Source organism: Micromys minutus, assembly GCF_963924665.1.
Source record: "Micromys minutus genome assembly, chromosome: 13".
NCBI classification, from domain to species: domain Eukaryota; kingdom Metazoa; phylum Chordata; class Mammalia; order Rodentia; family Muridae; genus Micromys; species Micromys minutus.
The window spans coordinates 59,637,238-59,654,176 of record NC_137982.1 but is presented as its reverse complement, the minus strand read 5'-3'; the positions used below and the strand labels follow the sequence as shown (position 1 = coordinate 59,654,176).

The window sequence follows — 16,939 nt, the reverse complement described above, 5'->3', positions numbered from 1 at the left end:
CTAAGCAGAAGCCTATAGAAGGTATTAATGAAGTCATTGTTGAGACCTCTGGAAAGAGTGGTGCTGGAAAATCTACCACTGCAGTGAACCTTGCTCTTGTACTGACAGCAAATGATTCATCAAAGGCACTTGGCTTGTTAGATGTGGATGTATATGGTCCTTGCATTCCAAAGAAGATGAATCTGAAAGGAAATCCAGAGTTATTGCCAAATTGCCTAATGAGGCCTCTTTTGAATTATGGTATTACTTGTTTGTCAATGGGCTTTTTGGTTGAAGAGACTACACCACTTGTTTGGAGTAATGTCAGCCATTGAGAAACTATTAAGACAGGCTGATTGGGGCCAACTGGATTATTAAGTTGTTGACATGCCTCTGGGAACAGGAGATATGCAGTTATCAGTTTCACAAAATATTCCCATTTCAGGCACTGTGATTGTCTCCATGCTTCAGTACATTACACTAATGGATGCACACAAGGTTGCAGAGATGTTTTATAAGTCGATGTGCCTGTTTTTGGTCTTGTCCAAAACATGAGTCTCTTTCATTGTCCAAAATGTAAATATAAAACTTATATTTTGGGTGCTAATGGTGCAAGAAAACTAGCACAGACCTTGATCTTGATGTTCTAGGAGACATTCCCTTATACCTCAACTTAAAGGAGGCATCAGATATGGGTCAGCCAGTTGTCCTTTCTCAGCCTGAAAGTGATGAAGTCAAAGCTTATCTGAATATTGATTCAGAAGTGGTAAGGAGATTGAAATCACCTCCAGAATGATTCCCGTGTGCCCTGTAAATTGTCCTGGTATTTGATAATCATGAACTCTCAAAACTGAGCATTGTGGTAGTGTGAACACCATCAAAATAATGGCAATTCTGATTATTTTCTTTAATCTCTAAAGAAATGATGTCTCATTTTCAGATTTGATTTGACAACCTATGACTCACTAATAAAATGTTGGTGTTTGTGTGCTGGCCATATATGATGATTATGGATTTGGGACCTGACAGCTTTCATTGAATCCTCTCTTGAGAAACTGTCACTTCCTGATGCTACAGTCCCAAGTTTACAGAGAACTGCTGAAGCAAGTCGCTCAAAGAGCTCACTAAATGTGGATGTGAATGTAAATTTAACACCTTCCACCAGGCAGTAGTCCTTGGCTGTATTCCTGTCTTAAACATGTGACTGATGAAAAGGACTTCTATGCCACATGCACAGACTTACCCACACCTGATAAATCTGAATTTTCAGAATGGGGTCAGGCATTTATAATGTCTTTTATCAGTGTTATATTACTACGAAGGGACAATATGGCAGATCTTCTAAAGGAAAGCATTTAATTGGGGCATGAGAACATTTCAGAGATTTAGTCCAGTATGAGCATTGAAGGAAGCATGAAAGCACACAGTAAGACATGGCACAGAAGAAGAAATCAAGAATTCTACATCCAAATCAATGGGAACTGCACCTGACTTAGTCTTTTGAATCCCCAAAGCCTATTCCCAGTGACACACTTCCTCCAACAGTGCCACAACTACTCCATAAGGCCATACTGCCTTATCCCTTTTAAATAATGCCACTCCCCACGGACCAAACATTCAAATATATATATACCTATAAAAGCCATTCCTATTCAGACCACCACAGATAATAAGTATAATAATAAAAGATAACTTAAAAAAAGAAGAGCTCCTAAAAGTTTAAAGACTGGGACCAGGAACACAACTTTGGAACTTCGGTTTCCACCCAGTGGCGACTTCAGGGCACAGAACAGAATGTGACCCATAGGCCACAACCTACCAGCAGCTCCTAAAAGTTTAAAGACTGGTGAGTAAAAGATCTGGGCAGCCAGGGAGCACACCTCCTGTCCTGCCTGATCCAGGGACCAGGAACACAACTTTGGAACTTCTGTTTCGACCCTGCGGCGACATCAGGGCACAGAACATGGCTCGGCCAAATTGACACCTGGACCATTGGAGATCCAGGGACACAGACCAGATACAAGAGAAAGGCAAGAACATATCACTGACAACAAGATGGCAAGAGGAAAGCGAAAGAGTATGTCCCAAGGAAACCAAGACAACCTGGCAATACCAGAACCCAGCTCTCCCATAACAGCAAACATTGGAATGCCAAACACTCCAGAAAAAGAAGACGCAGACCTGATATCATACCTCAAGATGCTGATAGAGATACTTAAACAAGAACGGGAGGAAAAGCAAAAAGAATCAGAAGCTTTTAAAGAGGAAACAAGAAAAACACTCAAAAAACTCAAAGAACTAGAGGAAAACAGAACCAAAGGGATGAAAGAATGGAAGAGGGATTTAAAACGGAAATTGACACAAAAAAGAAAACACTAAAAGAGATAACCCTAGAGGTATAACACCTAAAAAAAAAAAATCAGGAGTCACAGAAGCAAGCATTTCCAATAGACTACAAGAGATGGAAGAGAGAATCTTGGGGGCAGAAGACAACATTGTAAACATAGACAAAACAGCCAGAGAAGATGCAAAATCCAAAAAGCTCCTAACCCAAAATGTCCAGGAAATCCAGGACACAATAAGAAGACCGAACCTAAGGATAATAGGAATAGAAGAGGAAGAAGAGTATCAACTAAGAGGGACAGTAAATATCTTCAACAAAATAGTAGAAGAAAACTTACCTACACACAAGAATGAGATGACCATGAGCATAAAAGAAGCCTTCAGAACTCCAAATAGGTTGGACCAGAAAAGAAATACCTCCCAACACTTAAGAGTCAAAACTCTAAGTGCCAAAAGAAAGAAAGAACACTAAAAGCAGTAAGGGGAAAAGGTCAGGTAACATATAAAGGCAGACCAAACAGAATCACACCTGATTTTTCAACAGAGACTATGAAAGCTAGAAGAGCCTGGACACACATCATGCACACCCTAAGAGAGCACAAGTGCCAACCCAAGCTGCTATACCCAGCAAAACTATCAATCACCATAGATGGAGAGATGAAAATATTTCAAGACAAATCAAAATTTACACAATATCGGACCACAAACCCAGCACTACAATGAATTATAGGTGGAAAACCCAATACAATGAAGGAAAATACAGCATAGTAAAAACAAGAAAACCCCTAAACGAGAAAACCAAAAGAAGAAAAAGACACAGACACAACTCAACCCACAAAAGCAATAAAAGCAGGAAATAGAAACAACTATTCCTTGATATCTATTAACATAAATGGACTCAACTCCCGAATAAAGAGACATAGGCTATCAGACTGGATACATAAACAAAATCCAGCCTTTTGCTGCATATAGGAATCTCATCTCAGAGACAAAGACAGACACTATCTCAGAGTAAAAGGTTGGGAAAAAAACTTCCAAGCAAACATCCCCAAGAAGCAAGCTGGAGTGGCTATTCTAATATCGAATAAAGTAAATTTCCAACCAAAAGTTATCAAAAAAGATAAGGAAGGACACTTTTTACTCATTACCAGGGAAATCTGTCAGGAGGAACTCTCAATCCTTAACATATATCCTCCAAATAAAAAAGCACCCACATTCATAAAAAACACCCTACTAAAGCTCAAAAAATATATTTTACCCTACATAATAATAGTGGGAGACTTTAACACCCCACTCTCACCAATGGACTGATCATGGAAACAGAAACAACAAGGACACTGGAAAACTAGCAGAGATTTTGAACCAACTAGAATTAAGAGATATATACAGAATATAGCCCTAAGTGCTTCCAAAAAAAAACTGGAGAAAGCTTACGTCAAAAACCTGACAGCCCAGCTAAAAGCCCTAGAACAAAAGGAAGCAGATATACCCAAAAAGAGTAGACGGCAAGAAATAATCAAATAGGGCAGAAATAGACCAAATAGAAACAAAAAGAACCATTGAAAAAATCAACAAAACCTAAAGTTGGTTCTTTGAGAAAAACAACAAGATTGATAAACCCCTAGCCAGACTAACTAGAGGGAAAAGAGAGTATCCAAATTAACAGAATCAGAAAGGAAGGTGGAGACATAACAACTGAAACTGAGGAAATTCAAGAAATCATCAGATCCTACTACAAAAACTTATACTCTACAAAATTGGAAAATCTGGAGGAAATGGACGAATTCTTAGACAGATACAAGATCCTAAAGTTAAACCAGGACCAAGTAAACCATCTAAATAATCCCATAACACCTAAAGAAATAGAAAAAGTCATCAAAAGCCTCCCAACCAAAAAAAGCCCAGGTCCAGATGGGTTCAATGCAGAATTTTATCATACATTTATTGAGGATATACACCAATACTCTCCAAACAATTCCACAAGATAAAATCAGATGGAATAATACCTAACCTATTTTTTGAGGCTACAATAACCCTCATACCTAAACCACACAAAGACCCTACAAGGAAAGAGAACTTCAGACCAATCTCACTTATGAACATTGATGCAAAAATACTCAACAAAATCCTTGCAAACCGAATCCAAGAACACATCAAAACGATCATTCATCATGACCAAGTAGGCTTCATTTCCGAAATGCAGGGATGGTTTAATATAAGGAAATCCATCAATGTAATCCACCATATAAACAAACTCAAAGAACAAAATCATATGATCATCTTACTAGATGCTGAGAAAGCATTTGACAAAATTTAACACACCTTCATGTTAAAAGTCTTGGGAAGAACAGGAATCCATGGTCCATACTTAAACAAAATAAAAGCAATATACAGCAAACCAACAGCCAACATCAAAATTAATTGTGTGTAACTTGAAGCAATCCCACTAAAATCAGGGACTCGACAATGCTGCCCACTCTCCCCCTACTTATTCAACATACCACTAGAAATCCTGGCTGGAGCAATTAGACAGCAAAAGGAGATCAAGGAATTACAAATTGGAAAGGAAGTGATAAAAACATCACTCTTTGCTGATGAAATGATAGTGTACTTGAGTGACCCCAAAAATTCTACCAGAGAACTCCTACAGCTAATAAATAAGTTCAGCAAAGTAGCTGGATATAAAATTAACTCAAACAAATCAGGAGCCTTCTTATATTCAAAGGATGAACATGTGAAGAAAGAAATTAGGGAAAAGGTACCCTTCCCAATAGTCACAAAATCTATGAAATATCTTGGTGTGACTCTAACTAAGCAAGTGAAAGACCTGTATGACAAGAACTTCAAACCTCTAAAGAAGGAAATTGAGGATGATCTCAGAAAATGGAAAGATCTTCCATCCTCATGGATTGGAAAGATCAACATTTTAGAAATGGCTATCCTACCAAATGCAATCTATAGATTCAATGCAATCCTCATCAAAATTCCAACCAATTTCTTCATGGAATTGGAAAGATCAATATGCAATTTCATATGGAATAATTAATGACCTAGAATAGCGAAATCCATCCTCAACAACAAAAAAACATCTGCAGGATTCACTATCCCTGACCTCAAGCTATATTACAAAGCAATTGTGCTGAATACTGCATGGTACTGGTACAGAAATAGGCATGTCGATCAATGGAATAGAATAGAAGATCCAGAAAAGATCCCTCAGTTATATGGTCACCTGATTTTTGACAATGGAGCCATAAACATTCAATTGAAAAAGACAGCCTATTCAACAAATACTGCTGTTTCAACTGGCACTCAGCATGCAAAAGAATAAAATAGACCCTTTCTTATCTCCTTGTACAAAGCTCAAGTGTAAGTGGATCAAAGATCTCCACATAAACCAGATACACTGAAACTATTAGATGAGAAAATAGAACACAAAGGCACAGGAGAAAATATTTTGAACAAAACACCAATGGTTCAAGCTCTAAAGACAAGGATTAACCAATGAGACTTAATGATATTGAAAAGTGTCTGTAAGGCTAAGGACATTGTTAAGAAAACAAAATGGCATCCAACAGAATGGGAAAAGATCTTTACCAACTCCACATCAGATAGAGGCCTAATATCCAAGGTATACAAAGAACTCAAAAAGCTAGACACCAGAGAATCAAATGACCCTATTAAAAAATGGGGTACAGAGCTAAACAAAACATTTTCAGTTGAGGAATATCGAATGGCTGAGAAACATCTGAGGAAGTGCTTGACATCCTTAGCCATCAGAGAAATGCAAATCAAAACAACCCTGAGATTCCACCCCACACCAGTCTAATTGGCCAAGATCCAAAACTCAGATGACAACAGATGCTGGCGAGGTTGTGGAGAAATAGGAATACTTCTCCACTGTTGGTGGGGTTGCAAACTAATATACCCACTCTGGAAATCAGTCTGGCGATAACTCAGAAAATTGGACATAGTACTACCTGAAGTCCCAGCTAGTCCACTTCTGGGCATATACCCCCGAGACACTTTAATACACAACAAAGGTATATGCACCACAATGTTCATAGCGGCTCTATTTATAATAGCCAGAAGCTGGAAAGAACCCAGATGTCTTTCAGAAGATGAATGGATACAAAAATTGCGGTACATTTACACAATGGAATACTTCTCAGCCACCAGAAACAATGACTTAACCTAATTCTTAAGAAAATGGCTGCATCTAGAAAATATCATCCTGAGTGAGATAACCCTGTCACCAAAGAACAGATATAATATGCAATCCCTGATAGTGGGAAGCTAACCCCAGAGGCTCACACTGCCTCAGAAACAACTCACAGACTGTATGAAGTCCAAGAAAAAAAGAAAACAAAACAAAAAAAATAGTCATGCTCAATCTTTACCCACCAAGAACACGTTAACAAATTCTGGGTTGTATCCTGTATTACCTGTACTGTCTGCTCATTGTTAAAAAAAAATCTTTACACACCAAGAAACTTTGACTATTTCCAGGTTGCATCTTGTTTTACATGTACTTTTTGCTCATTATAACTGGTGGGATCTTGATCACACTATCAAACCTATAAAAAAAAAAGGTACTGACAAAAATATATTATATACTTTTATGCAAAAATGCTTTAAATCTGTACATTTATCTTTGTTTTTTAAAATAAAGTTGTAAAAAAAAGAAAAAGGTCACATAACATATAAAGGCAGACCTATTGAATTACAACAGACTTCACAAACACTTGTTTAAATACTACTCAAAATAAATCTGGTTTGAAAATAGAAAGGATCTGAATAAATTTTCTTCAAGAGAAGAGATTCAGTGAGCTAAGAGATTATGAACATTTTCAACATCACTAGTTATTACAAGAAGGCAAACTTTAGTGATATATGAACTCACTCTGGTTAAAGAGACTGATATCAAAAAAAGGTCAAATGACAAATGCTCACAATGATGTGAGAAAAGAGATATCTTATTTACTGGTGAGAATGTTTTGAAACTATAGCCAAGGTATAAAATAATACAGTACATCTGCCAAAGAAAACTAAAGATTAATCTCTCATCAGCCTAAGGCTTTTCATGGTCCAGGCAAGCCCCTGTTTTATATACAGAACAAAGATGATCAAAAGGTTGAAGATGCTTATGAACTCCCTGAATATTGTGACTAGAGACAATGGGATGGAACCAACCTACATTACTATGTAGATGAATGGGTAAACAAAAAGGTGCCTAAGCACACAATGGAACACTATTCAGCCTCAAATGCAATGGCACACAAATCTTGTCATTTGTAGCATAATTGATGACACTGAGGAAAGTTGTTATGAGATAAGCTGTTAACTATTCCACACTACCCAGGGGATGAGTGTTGTTCTTGGTTCCCATTGTAATTTAAAAGGAAAACTTACACTATGTCCAGAACCCTTGACTTCCTGCAGATAAAGGAAGAAGATGTCCTCAAATTCTTTGCTTCAGGAACCTACTTAAGGGGCACAAAACTTGACTTTCAGATGGAGCAGTACATCTAGAAAAGGAAAGCTGATGGTATGTACATCATAAATCTGAAGAGGACATGAGAGAAGCTATTGCTTGCAGCTCTTGTTATTGTTGTCATTGAGAACCCTCCAGTCACCAGCATCATCTCTTCCAGGAACACTGGCCATCAAGATGTGCTGATGTTTGCTGCTGTCACAGGAGGCACTCCAATTGCTGGCCTCTTCATACCTGCGAACTTCACTTACCAGATTGTACTGGCTGGTTTTGTATCAACTTGACACAAGGTGGATTTATTACAGAGAAAGGATCCTCAGTTGTGAAAATGCCTCTATGAAATTCAGCTGTAAGATACTTTCTCAACTAGTGATCAAGGTGGAAAGGCCCAATCCATTGTGGGTGGTGGCATTCCTGGGCTGGTAGACCTGCATTCTTCAAGAAAGCAGGCTGAGCAAGCCAGAATATGCAAGCCAGTAAGTAACATCCCTCCATGGCCTCTGCATCAGCTTCTGCTTCCTGATCTGCTTGGGTTCCGGTATCAAGATCTGCTTCCTTTGGTGATAAACATCAATGTGGAAGTATAAGCTGAATAAATCCCCTTTGCCCCCAACTTGCTTCTTGGTCATGATGTTTGTGCAGAGGTGGCTGACTGGTCTGAGGATATGCAGGTAACCTCTATACCTATCTCGCAGTTTTCCACACAAGACTGGAGTACACAGCCATCTACTAGAGACTGGCCAGCAGCTCCCACAGTGCAGGCCACTGAGTGGGCTGGAGCTACCACTGAGTGCTCCTGAGCTGCTCTGCAGACAACTGAGGAAAGGGGGAAAAAGTGGAAGAAAAATAGTTTGTTAATAATAATAATTATTATAACAACAACAACAACAATAACAATATAATAATAATAATAATAATAATAATAATAATAAAGCTTTTAATATCCTATAGCAGAGTAGGAAGATAAAAATGGAGAGGAGCCCAAGGAAAAGGAGGTGCAGTGACAGGCCCAAATTGGGATCTAGCTCAAGGGGAGGCCCCAAAGCCTGACACTATTACTGATGCTATGGTGTGCTTACAAATAAGGGCCTATCATGACTACTTTCAGAAATGCTCAATAAGCAGCTGAAAGAGTCAGGTGCAGATACTTATACCCAACTAATGGACAAAAGCTGGTGACCCCTGTGGTTGAATTAGGGAAAAGCTGGAAGAACCTGAGGAGGAAAGTGACCCTATAGAATGCTAACCTGGACTCCTGAGATCTCTCAGACACTGAGCCACCAACCAGACAGCACACACCAGCTGATAAGAGGTCCCCAACACATATACAGTAGAGGACTGCTAGGCCCAGACTCAACCAGAGAAGATGTACCTAACCCTCAAGAGTCTTGAGACACCAGGAAGTGGAGATGGGGTGGGAGTAGGTGAGGACATCCTCTTGAAGACAGGGTGGGACAAGTGGTACGGGATGTGGAACAGGCAGAGGGTGGACTGGGAAGGGTAAAAGTCTGGATTATTAAAAAAATTAGAAAATTAAAAAACCACTTAACAGACATATTTTTAGTTAAGTTAGGTTAGGATTAATTTATTCTAAGGACTGTATGGCTCCACTATGGATTTATGAAATAGAGAATATTGTAGAGAAATTTTAATCCATAACATGCATGGTCTGGCAAAGGATCATTTCCAAAAACCTTCTAGGTCTATGTGCTATGACTGAAAAACAGACACTCTTATTGCATACTTTTAATCCCAAATGGTGTGAGTAAAGTCACTTTGTAGAAGGAAGTGTCTATATTTGAAAGTGATGCTTAATTGATGGAAAGACAAAGGGGCAAATCAGAGAAAGAATCAAAGATAGAATGAGTCACAAATAAGCTATACCCAACTCTAATGAAAAAGACAGAGAAGAGTGATGACTTAAGAAGAAGAGACCCCCATAGAGTTCTCAGGGACTAAACTACAAACCAAATAGAAGACATGAGGAACCCATGGCTCCAGCTGCATATGTAGCATAGGATGGCATTGTCTGGCACCAATAGGAGGAGAAGTCCTTGGTTTTGTGAAGACTGGTTTTCCCAGGATAGGAGAATGCCAGGTTGGTGAGGTAAAAGTGGGTGAGTGGGTGGGGGGAGCAACCTCATAGAAATAGGGCAGGACAAGGGGGAATGGGAGAAGGGAGAACCCAGAAAAGGGATAACATATAAAATTTAAATATATAAAATATCCAATAGAAATGCAAAAAAAAAAAAAAAGAGGGAATTGAATGAGGAACATGGTAGGACAGTAGGAGACAAGCTCTGAAATGTAAATAAATAAAATAATTAATTAAAATATTCTAGAAAACACAAACTAATCTACAGCAACACAAAGATCAGTGTGTTTCAATGGAGATAATGACTATGTGAGTGTGATGAGGAACTGAAAAGAAGTTTTCAAAAAGCTTTACAAAATTGACTGTTTAAGGCATTTATTATTATTTTGATTGCTTTGATAGTTTAATGGGTTTATGTATTTAGATGCATGCATATATATACATTTTTATCATCTTTTATGACTTAAGTACACATGTATTTTAGCATATGAGTTGTACACAATGTGAAATTTTGGGAATTAAATATTTTCCCAAATACTAGTTTTCTCAAGAGAGTCTAAAATGCACTCAGTAAAATACTATTCTTTAATAAGTATAATTTTGGTTTTTAGAAAGGAAAAATATCTTTTATTTCCAAAAAGAAGGCTAAATATAAGAAATAAAATGTCACAAATAGTTTTGAAAAATTTGCTTATACAAGGAAATTGAATTCTTGTAAAAATTTATTTACGCTCTTCACTAATAAAATAGAAACACACTGGCCATTGTGACAGAACTTCAAAGCAGTTCTATCAAACAAATTTGATAGTGCATGTCTGTGATCCCAGCATTCAAGAGCTGAGACCAGAGGGTCATCAGATTCAAGGTTATATTACTAGTAAGACTGTATCAAAAAGCAAAGTACACAAACAAAATCTCATAAACTCTACCCCCAAACACAAACACAAAGTACTTATTTGTCAAGTTGATAAAGGTGTTTTAATTTTTGGAAAAACTATCTGCTTTGTATGGGATAGAGGCCCATGCCTCCAGTTGCATATATAGTGGAGAATAGCAGTGTCTGGCATCAATGTGAGAAAAGACCTTTGATCCAGAGAGGGCACATTTTCTCAATGCAGGGTGATTGGGAGCTAGTGCACCTTCCTGAAGACAAGTGGGGGAGGGAGGAGGGATGCAGGTGGGTGAAGGGGATACTATTTCAAATATAAATACAGAGAGTATCTAATTAAAAAAATAGTGTCTGTGTGACAAAATTTGCTAACTGCTAGAGACATCATGAAACACAGAAAAAACATTTGTATTCATAAGGGTGAAGTTTTCTTATGCTTGCCAATGTGTCTATCCTCCTATGTCTATAATAGATTTATTTTGTTTGGCAAAAAAAAGTGTTCTTGAATTTCTCTTTGAAAATGTTTATATAGCATCATGTTTAGGTATAGAACTCTGTTGTTTAATGGATTGATTATAGCTTTTCTTCAGAACTGAAGCAAAATGCTCTGTGCCCAACAAAAATAAAAGCTAAGCTGTGTTATAATAAATCTTATAAATCTGCAAAGTTAAGTATAAGTCTTGCTTTGAAACTACTATATCAAAAACATTAATGAAAAGTATTATTGAGAAATATAAAGAACAATATAGTGTTATATATTTATACATGTATGTAATATGTATAACATGAATGATCTTTATTAGTATTTAAATGGAATTACTTTTCTTGGTTATACAGATTCAAGTTTGTGCACCCTTCATATATCTCTGACTTCTAATTTATCAGTAGGGTGTGAAGAAATTAGCTTACTTGGTCTGGAATAAACAGCCAGGAAGAATCTAATGAAAACCCTTTGATAGTATAGTGATAAATGATACAACTTATAATTTTGAAAGGATCCACTTCATTTTCTCTTCTAGAACTATTATTATACAGCAATCACCCAAATATAGAAGAATTTTCCATAGGCAAAACTGGACCAATCAGGTTTTATCTGTCAATAAATTCAAGGAGTAACTTATATATATTCTATACTGGGTACTAACATGCATATGTTAAAATAACAATTAGTTTAACAAAACAAAGGGCTGTAAATTTGAAGGAAAGCAGGGAGAGATATATGTGAGAATGTGGAGAGAGGAAAATGAAAGGAGAAATTTTATAATGAAATTACAAACTATAAATTCAAAAGTTTAAAAGTCTATTTTAGAAGAGCTTGTAATGTGGATAAACTGCTACATAAAAGCTGAAAGTGTAAACAAAATTAACAACCAAACACAACAAAAGCCCATGCCAAGCCACACAGAGACAACAGTTATGAGGACCTCGAAGTACCCTTCTGCTGCATTTCCTAGGTTTTGATGGGTTTTCCAGTCATTGGGATCAACATGACATAACAATTATTTTTGGAATTCAGTTTATCAAAAGACAAAATTACCATAAATAGTTAAATATTAAACAACACACACACACACACACACATATGTATGTATACACACACACACAATACTGAACATAAGCTTTTCCTGACATGTTGTTGATATGCTTAGTATTGTATTGCCACATTGAAGAAAACTGATATTCTTTCTCAAAGAAGCTATCAGTTGTAAATAGCTTCTTGGATAAAGATAGAAATTTTTTTTCTACTTCTCAGTCTCTTTGCTAGGATTTAGTGTGGTTTGAGCTTGTACTGGTCCTAAGCATGCTGTCTTCTGAGTTCATATGTGTGTGTTTCTCATTATGACTGAAAATTTTATTTCCATAAATTCATCCACCATTTCTTGTTCTTAAGAAATCTCTGATTTCACATAGGTACTTGAACCTTGAGGGGAGAGGTTTGCTACAAATCTTGTTACTTTCTGTACTTTTGTCCAGCTGTGAGACTTTTTCTTAACTACCACATACTGTAAAACAATATTATGAGGGTTGATTTATGCGCCCATCTTTGGGTTATTAGAGATCATATTAACATATATTTGGCCAAACACTATTTTCTGTAGGTCCCATTTCCAATCTGCCCTTAGGTTTTTGGTCCTATTAGCATTATCATGTACTGGTACCATATCATGAGGTAAGCATGAGTGGGCAGATTGAATTATTCCATGGAGTCTCTAGAATTTTGTTGTGTTACTCGTTGACAAATACCTTTGGGCCCCTTCCAAGTCTTACCTCAGGCTGACTTAGCACTTAACCCAACAAAATTTGTAGGTCAAAATTGGCCAAACAATTGTAGGCTCTCAATTATAAATGATTCAGATGCTATAGTAAACTGCAAAGGACTTCAGTGACATAATGGAATAACACTAGACAAGAACCAACAGTAGCTGTGTGAATATTTTCCTTTGGTTAATTCTAAACTCTGGCAGTTACTGAAGTCAACATCATAAATTGGTATTTTTTTCTCTTTTTATAGATTAAATATATATAAATATCTTTGATATGATAATTTTTTTCAGAATTTTTGAAAGCCTGAAAAAATAGCCAATATTGCAATTGGAAATGTGTCTTGCATTTTTATTAAGAGATTCTAAAGATATATAGAACTCAATGTTTTTATTTACACATATAATTGATTCTGACTGAGAAGGCATGCCCACTATAAAAGGAAAAGCAAGATTTTTTTTAAGCTTTTAACAGTTATTTTATTTTATTTTATTTTTTTTAAACGACTTTATTTTGCAAAACAAAGATAAATGTACAGATTTTAAACATTTTTTGCTTAAAATTATACATTTTTGTCAGTACTGTTTTTTCAGACATTAAAATAAATTTTACATAAAACCATGTGAATATGTTTTTTAGTCAGTACTTGATTTTTTTCAAGGGCTTGACAGTATGCATTGAAAACCTACTAGTTGCAATAAGCTTAAAGTACATGCAAAACAAAACGCAACATGGAAATAGTCAAAGTCTTCTTGTTTTGTGAATATATGTATATTTTTTGTTTTCTTTATTTCTTGGACTTCATACAGTCTGTGAGTTGTTTCTGGGGGAGTGCAAGCCTCTGGGGTTAGCATCCCACTATCAGTGACTGCATATTATGTCTGTTCTTTTGTGACTGGGTTGTCTCACTCAGGATGATGTTCTCTAGATGCAGCCATTTTCTTAAGAATTTGGTTAAGTCATTGTTTCTGGTGGCTGAGTAGTATTCCATTGTGTATATGTACCACAATTTTTGTATCCATTCGTCTTCTGAAGGACATCTGGGTTCCTTCCAGCTTCTGGCTATTATAAATAGAGCCGCTATGAACATTGTGGTGCATATATCTTTGTTGTGTATTAAAGTGTCTCTGGGGTATATGCCCAGAAGTGGAATAGCTGGGTCTTCAGGTAGTACTATATCCAATTTTCTGAGGTATCGCCAGACAGATTTCCAGAGTGGTTGTATTAGCTTGCAACCCCACCAACAGTGGAGAAGTGTTCCTCTTTCTCCGCAGCCTCGCCAGCATCTGCTGTCATCTGAGTTTTGGATCTTGGCCAATCTGACTGGTGTGAGGTGGAATCTTAGGGTTGTTTTGATTTGTATTTCCCTGATGGCTAAGGATGTCGAGCACTTCCTCAGATGTTTCTCGGCCATTCAGTGTTCCTCAACTGAAAATGATTTGTTTAGCTCTGTACCCCATTTTTTAATAGGGTTATTTGATTCTCTGGTGTCTAGCTTTTTGAGTTCCTTGTACACCTTAGATATTAGGCCTATATCTGATGTGGTGTTGGTAAAGATCTTTTCCCATTCTGTTGGTTGCCGTTTTGTTTTCTTGACGATGTCCTTAGCCTTACAGAAACTTTGCAATCTCATTAAGTCCCATTTGTTAATCTTTGACCTTAGAGCTTGAGCCATTGGTGTTTTGTTCAGGAAATTTTCTCCTGTGCCTATGTGTTATAAGGTTTTCCCTACTTTCTCATCTAATAGTTTCAGTGTATCTGGTTTAATGTGGAGATCTTCAATTCACTTACACTTGAGCTTTGTACAAGGAGATAAGAAGGGGTCTATTTTCATTCTTTTGCATGCTGAGTGCCAGTTGGACCAGCACCATTTGTTGAATAGGCTGTCCTTTTTCCATTGAATGTTTACTGCTCCTTTGTCAAAAATCAGGTGACCATATACATGAGGGCTCATTTCTGGATCTTCTATTCTATTCCATTGATCCACTTGCCTATTTCTGTACCAGTACCATGCAGTTTTCAGCACAATTGCCTTGTAATATAGCTTGAGGTCAGGGATAGTGACCCCCAAAATAATGCCAGTGTTTGAGAATTGCATCAACTCATTAAAGGTAATAAGGTACTATAGTTTTTGTCTGCTCAAATTTTGATTCTTTTTACTTTTTATATGAATTTTGCTGAAATATAACTTTTGTTTACCTTTCAACTGAAACCATTCCCAATTTTTTCCATAATTTCCTTATGACATTTTTCATATTCTTATTCCTAAATGTGTAAATGATAGGATTAAGTAAGGGGGGTAGCATGGTGTAAAATAATGCTACCATTTTGTCAAAAGAGAAAGCACTGTGAGGCCTTTACATATATAAATATACATGGGACAAAGAACAAGACCACAGCAGCAATATGAGACCCACAAGTAGACAGAGTTTTTCATTGCCCTTCAGGATCTAAAAGACAGCAAGATAAAGTCATAAAGAGACAAGCAAGAAAACAAAGACTATGATGCAGATCAACCCACTCTTAGCAACCACAAAAATACCAAAGATATGAGTGTCAGTGCAGGCAAGCTCCAGTAATGAAAATAAGTCACGCATGAAATGATTAATAACATTGGGTTCACAAAATGGTAGCTGCAAATTGAAGATCATTTGTATGGTAGAATGTAAGAATCCTCCTGCCCAGGCTATCCCCACCAGGGTTTCACAGAGCTTCCTGGTCATTATTGAAGAGTAGTGTATGGGCTTACAAATGGCCACATAGTGGTCATAGGCCATGCTGTCAGAAGAATCATCTCAGCCCCACCAAATAAATGCTCAACAAAAGTTGTACCTTGCATCCTTCAAAGGAAATAGTTTTCCTTTCATAGAATGAATCTACAATCATCTTGGGTGTCATGACAGAAGAGAAGCTTGCATCCAGGAAAGCCAGGAAGAAATACATGGGAGAGCCGAGCAGTGTAGGGCTAGAAATAATGGTTGCTACAATCATCATGTTGTTCCCAATTGTTACCATGTAGAAAACGAAACATATAGTAAATATTAGTTTTTGAAAATTTGGATTCTGGGAAAGTCACAGGAAGACAAATTGAATTACAAAACTCTGGTTTTGCATGGTTTCCAAGGAAAAGGTGAATGCCCAATAGAGAACATATAATTTCACAATGAATATAAACATTTGCTTCAATTCACTTTATAGTTTTGTAGTCATCGATGATTTATCAAGGCCAGTTCTGAAGTGCTTTCAATGCTTTAATTTCATTGAGAGTATAAAAAAAACAGAAAAATTTTAGATTGATAGTTGATAGTCATATTAAGGTAGGGAAAATTATTTGAATCTTAAAATTTAGAACACTCTGTACATAGCAAAGTAAACAGTTCCATGTTGAGTAGAAGAAATGTCTAAGTGTAAGATATCTGCTCAGCTCCTATGATTATATGACTGACTTGTCAGACTTAAAAGTGTAACCCTGTGGTAATTGTGCAACATTAGAACTTAGTTATATGAGAATCTAGTAATATTCTCTACTCACAGGATGATTTTCTATATGTTTCTAATTGTGCACACAGACAAAAAGAATTGAGTTCTCTTTACATATATTACTAATATTAATCATTCAAGAAGCGAAACACATACTTATGTACATAAGTACATGCTCATAACTGTTTGTTAAAAATAGGTAAAGACTACTATTTAAAATATTTTAAAAAATCTACTTGCAGTCAACAGAAATTTTCTAACTATTACTGTAACTAACAAATATACAAATTGTACATTAGTTTCTGTCCTCAAGATCCTAATATATTTCTTCTAGGTGTCTGTACTATAAATTCCCAAACTACTTATAAACTATAACCAAGAAACCAGAAGATTAAAC

At 36.6% G+C, this 16,939-nt stretch overlaps 2 pseudogenes across 2 annotated transcripts; one reads left to right on the top strand and one right to left on the bottom strand.

Moving 5' to 3' along the window:
• The first annotated feature begins 366 nt into the window (after window positions 1-366).
• Window positions 367-775, top strand: LOC308429072 (iron-sulfur cluster transfer protein NUBPL-like; annotated as a pseudogene). The gene has a single exon. The product of its transcript is annotated as an iron-sulfur cluster transfer protein NUBPL-like (transcript).
• A 14,482-nt stretch (window positions 776-15,257) lies between these two features.
• Window positions 15,258-16,077, bottom strand: LOC308429267 (olfactory receptor 4C15-like; annotated as a pseudogene). The gene has a single exon. The product of its transcript is annotated as an olfactory receptor 4C15-like (transcript).
• Window positions 16,078-16,939: the final 862 nt, after the last annotated feature.